We start from the raw sequence: 6,000 nt of genomic DNA, 5'->3' as shown, positions 1-6,000 counted from the left end.
CTGTCAGCAGGCCTCACCACTGACAGTTTAACTGTGTACTTAATGTACAAAGTAACTTTGGGAAGAGAGTGAGAAAAATGGGCAGCTGAAGTTTGGCTGAACTATAAATGGGGCGGAGCTCCAGCTGACTAACAGTCCAACAGGGAGTATTTGTCATTGGTGGGTGGGCGCGATACACAGAATTTACTTGAGGGAAGAGAAGGAAAAGGGCAAAATAAGTATAGGTAGTTGGAGTATGTGAAGACCAGCGTGATGGAGGAGCCAACAGAGTGCTGTGGACTAAACCTGTTGAAGGAACTGTTCAGATCATTTACCCTGTCCACACAGCCCACATTTCCACAGGTTCACAGTTAGGTCATGATGTACTCATGTTAGTTCTTCACAAGACCTCAAGGCTTTCTTAAATTATTATTATTTAACAGTTCTTTCAGGTTACAATCGTTTCATAGAATTTGATATATTCTGCCATGCAGCTAAGTGTTAATGACCTTTCCATGTGCTTCGTGAAGGAAGGTTCAGTCTGTAGACCTGGAGAAGCTTTCTCGGCTTGCTGGGCAAGCCGTGTAGAATTTAACTAAGGACCCAAGATGTGAATATTGCAGTGAAGAGAGAGGGCTTTATTGAGACTGAGTGATAACAAACCGAAGGTCAGGGCGGTGAGAAACAGAACTTGTAATATGTACAGGAAAAACTAAAACCTAAACAACAAACCTGAACGCGAGGGAAAACACGAGTGGAGACAACGAGCAGGGAGAAATCACAGGATGACGGAGAGAAATGACACAGGTGAACCAGCGACGAGTACAAGATGACACACATAAATACACAGGCAGGCACAAGAGGCAACGAGGAACAGTTGGCAACACAGCTGGGACTGATTGGGGAAGACAAGACCACATGAATCAAAACAGAATACACTCACATGAGACACGAACCTTCACAATAAAACAGGAAATGCACAGAGACATGGAAAAGACACTAAACCGAGGGAACAGAGAAACCAAACTAAGAATTAACAAACGTACATCAGGAAATCAAAGATTAATAATACGAAACAGAACACATACGACCGTGTCAGAAGTCCTGCAGTGCCTCTTAAGCCTTATTTATCTGAAACCCATATTTTTCACAAAATACATGTTTCCCATAGACAATATTATTCGAAAACTCTGTCTTTTGTCCCGACTCCCTCCCCTTACCTACTGCTGGTTCTGCTGGAGGTTTCTTCCTGTTATAAGGGAGTCTTTCTCTCCTACTGTAGCCAAGTACGTGCTAGGAGGGATGTCTGATTGTTAAGGGTTTTTTTTTCTGTATTCAGCTGCTGAAGTCTCTTTCAAAAAATATAAAATACAAAATCTCAACAGGGCTTGAGTCAGGAATACAGGAGAGGAAGAGAGGACTCAGACAATAAATACAAACCAGGTAATGAGGAGTGAAGAAACAGGTGGGAGCTCAGCTGGGTCTAAATCACAGAAGATAAGACAAGAGAAGCAGAGCTAAATAAAAAGCACGAGAGACAGAAGACAAAATAAAAACAGGAAATAACTAATATTGAGATACAGACAAAAACAGAAAGAATCACAGAGACAGAACAGGAAACGCACAACGGAAACATGAAGGGGAACTAACAAACCGAAAACAATCCTAAGCAAAGGGCCAGGAGCAGATATACGATGCCCTGCACCTTAAATGGCAAATGGACTTGTTCTTATATAGCGCTGTTCTACTCTACTCGAGCAATCAAAGCACTTTCACAGCCGTTCACACGAACACTTTTCTCTATGTTTTTTCTATCCAAGTAGGAATAGCAGAGGAGGAGGTTAAAAGGTTTTTTTTCTGACCTAATGTTGCCCAGTGCTACTTAAAAGGGGGTGTTTGATTATTGGAGTTTTCTCTGTATTACTGCAGGGTCTTTACCTAACAATATAAAGAGTCTTGAGGTGACTGCAGTTGTAATTTGGCACTATATATAAAAAAAATTAAACTGAACTGAATTAAGTGATTTCTATCCAACACTCTAACACACAGGGACTCTATAGCGAGAGCTCAAATGACCAACCTTCTGATCTACAGCCACCCCTTATATAACAATTTGATCACTGTATAGCTATGGAGATAAACCTTTTCTAAAAAAAAAAAAAAAAGAGACTCTTGTTTGGAAAAGAAACCTGAGTAGAGGAGGAGGTTGAGAAAAGAAAAGGTTGTGAAACATATAACAAAAGAAGAAAATAACACACACGCACAAACGCACAGATAGTCAGTTTGATAAAACATGAACACACATGCGATGAGGATCAGCTTACACTCATCAACACCCCCTTTTCTCAAATTACTGTGAAACTACAAAACCTAACAGACACAGCTATTATTCAGCACGTTAGTAAATGCTGAGTTCATCCACTGCGCACAGATTTGCCACAACTACCTGTCAAGTTTCCAGGGACAACAGGTTAACTTTACAGTAAATACTAGAGCTAACCAGCTCGGTGGCTTGACTCCATAACCAAACTTAGGTAGATGCATAAAATCTGTAGGAGAAGGAGGTTTTCTACTGAGTTAACATATCGAAGAAATTATACTTTAAATCCTGTTTCTCAAGGTTTGCTGTAGCCTGTGCCATAACAAAGGCACAGCATTTATCGGGGGGCACAACATTCGGTGAAGGGTGTGTTTTTTTACATTTGGGTGTTAAACTGAGATAAATGTGTGGCATCAAGAGTCTGGAAGACAACAGTGGGGTGACAAGATCAAAGACTAAGAGATAAACAGGCAACTGCCTTCTGTTTACAGGTATTGTAATCAGAAATAGTTAAAGGCAAAAGATTCAGAGTTTCAATATTCTTTATCAGACTGAACACACACTGAAAATGGACACATCTTGATTAGAATGTGAATGAGCACAATATCACAGATGGATAAATATGAGCCAGATCTGACTGAATGTAGTGTAAAGTGCTTTGGGGTCCTTAGAGACTAAGTAAAGCGCTATACATTTACAGGCCATTTACATGAATGATGACTCACTAAAAGAGCTGCATTTGGGCGATTGGACGTATTTATCGACCATTGACAATAAGCTGAGCCTTTCATTGATCATTTTTGCAAGAGCGATATATTTATTCATTTATTTATTTGCCCATTAGTAAGTTTGCTAATATTGTTAATTGAAGCTAAGAGAAGCAGTCTACGGAAAAAATAATAGTGCCGTTTTAACCGCACCCTCTTCCAGCTGCGAGCAAATCTACCCTCTTCAGAGTGCACCCAAATGCAGCAATTTCATTTACTCAAACTCATAACAGAGAGAAAGAAAGGCAGTAGCCTCTGTTCAGAAAACAAAACAAAACAAAAAAAACCCATTTTATTTAAATTTCTCTTAAAAATTCTCTGACATAATGTTGTCTTTTCTGCGATTTGGCGCATCTCAAATAAATAAATAAATGAATAATCCAAAAAGTAGCTATATTAATACCGAAACAAACAAGAAAAGAAAGTAAGATATTCCCTCCACACAAAGCGTAAATGACATGGTCCTGGGTTTTTTTGACTCAGCGTTTTGTCTTTTCTATTATTGTGATGTATTCTGGTTGTGATTTTCTAGCTTTTTGGTTCTGTTCTTTGTCAGTTTAGTGCTTAGTCATTCCTGCCTGTGTGTTCCCTCTGTGTTTCTTAGTCTTTGTCTTTGCATGTGTGAGTTCCTGTTTTATTTTGAAGGTCAGTGTCTCAGGTTATTGTATTCTGTTTTACTTCCCTCAGTCTCGTCAGCTCTGATTTCCTCCAGCTGTGTCTCTCTCCTGCCTCCCATTACCTGACTGCCCTGTGTGTATTTAAGCCCTGTGTTTTCTGGGGTGCGTTGCTGGTTCATCTGTGTGGTTCCCCTGTATCTGTCTCCCTGCAGCGCCGTTTGTGTCTCAAGGTTTCAGGTTTGTTTTATTCTTAGTTTTCCCAGTTTAGGTTTTGTCATTTCTGTTCTTGCTACCCTCGCCTTGTGTTGTATGTCATCCTCCTCAATAAAGCTCACTCACATCAGCATTGCCTGCATCTTGGGTCCTTTAATAATTCCCACACGGCTTGCCTCACAAACTGTGACAGTAAATCAGTCTGTGCATGATTGCATTGCAACGCCCATCAAAAAGTCACCTGTGTGACTATATCGCCTGTCGTCATTTATTAAGCTGATGAATGACGGTTGGAAAAGTTTTCCATATCGCCTAACATTAAAGTGTTTGTGGTAACTTGTCAGTTTTTGTTCCTCATGTGGGGTCAGCTTGCTTTGATGATCTGTTGTCCTTCTAAGCAGGCCTCTGAGACCTACACAAGTGCTGTTGAAATGTCTTTCTGAGAACATCCACAAGGTAAGCCTCTCCCTATGTGGGACACATGATCATGTCAGAAGATAAGTCCCTCTCCAGAGAGGATCGCAGTGAGTCAATCCACTCCAAAATCACAAAGAAATTTCATTAGCATATGGTCATGTTGCTGCCAATAGATCATATTTTACAAGAGGCTACACTGTCAGCAGTAATATAGGGGAGGGGAATGATTGCATAAACAATGGGCTAATGACGCAGACAAAGTTTTCGCAGAAGACTGGTAACACGAACTGCACCCAGTTTAGAATGACCAAATCCTGATTAAGGAACTGCGTGCGAATCTACAGATAGGACAATGACCCTTTCTCTAGTTTGTTGTTACATAAAAAAACAAGGCTTGTGTGATGTTTGTCGATATGTATACATTTATTTTTAACAATAGTGTAGCAGATGAGCTTTACAAAAGCACAACCAATGGCTTCCTTAATCAAATAACAATCTCTCATGAATGTACAACTCAATTTAAATAAGCTTGTGGATCTATCTTTACAGTTTGGGACCATTAAAATGCCAACATCCAGCTTACAATTTTGTTAAATCTCTATTCTTTGCAAGTTTTTCAAATACCCTCCAGTGGAAATGCAGCCTAGGCAGCAGCTTGTATTGAAAAGTGTGTTCACACCAACTCCAGAGTACACCTGGAGCTCCTGTCTTCATACTGGGAGATATTAACCACTGTAAAATTGAAGTAACCCTCCCAGGATCTTTTTGTGTGAAGTGTGGCACTCAAGAAAATAGGATTCTATACAAATGCTATGGACATATTAAAAAAAAAAAAAAAAAAAAAAAGCAGAAACAGCACAATCAAAGCCCCTTTTGTCAAATTGAGACCATAATAAGAACAGTAAAGCTCAGACTACGACAGTGATTGTCTGGCCATAGTACAGTAATCCTTAAGGGCGCAGTCCCCTACACCACCATGTCTTTTCATGATGTGAGAACTGATGAGGCCAAAGAAACAATCACAGATTATATTGATGTGATTGCTTTGCTGAAGAAGGACATTATACTGTATCCTAACAATGACCAATACATTATAGAAGGCATTAAGAAGAGCATTAATCATAAAAAGACCAATGACATATAAAGATATCTAAATAATTTAATCACAATGGACTCTAAAGCTGCTAAATCCATAAAAGCCACCAGCAAGATGATGACTAATATGAAGTGCATTGTAAACAGAGTAAAACAAATGAACTGAATGAGTTTGTTTTTTTTCCCTCAGGTTGGATACACAGGGCCTTAAAGTGTTGCAGACGATTACAACCACTAATCAGTGTTTAAGCCTTGATGCTGATTTACTTGAAATTCAGCCATTCAGTGATATTTGCGATAATATCTTCAGGCCCTCTAAACTTCTCTTGGAACGAAGTTTACAGTAGAGCTCATTGTCCTATCTGCAGATTCACACGCAGTTCCTTAGGAAAAAAATCCACCGTATTTTAAATTCCAAGAGATCATGTCCTGATTATATGATTATAGACCAGTGGCTATAACTATAACTGCTATGACTCCTGTCATTAAATGTTTTGAATTTTATATAGTCTCTATAAGGAAATCAGACCTAAATTTTATTAGATCCTCCGCAGCTTTCTTATAGGCAGGGGAGGAGCCCAGATAACACATT

This window comes from Copadichromis virginalis, linkage group LG11, assembly GCF_057382275.1.
Source record: "Copadichromis virginalis isolate Kocher_CV1m ecotype Utaka linkage group LG11, C_Virginalis_male_GT1.1, whole genome shotgun sequence".
NCBI classification, from domain to species: domain Eukaryota; kingdom Metazoa; phylum Chordata; class Actinopteri; order Cichliformes; family Cichlidae; genus Copadichromis; species Copadichromis virginalis.
The sequence above is the reverse complement of the archived record's forward strand: the minus strand, read 5'-3'. Positions refer to the sequence as shown.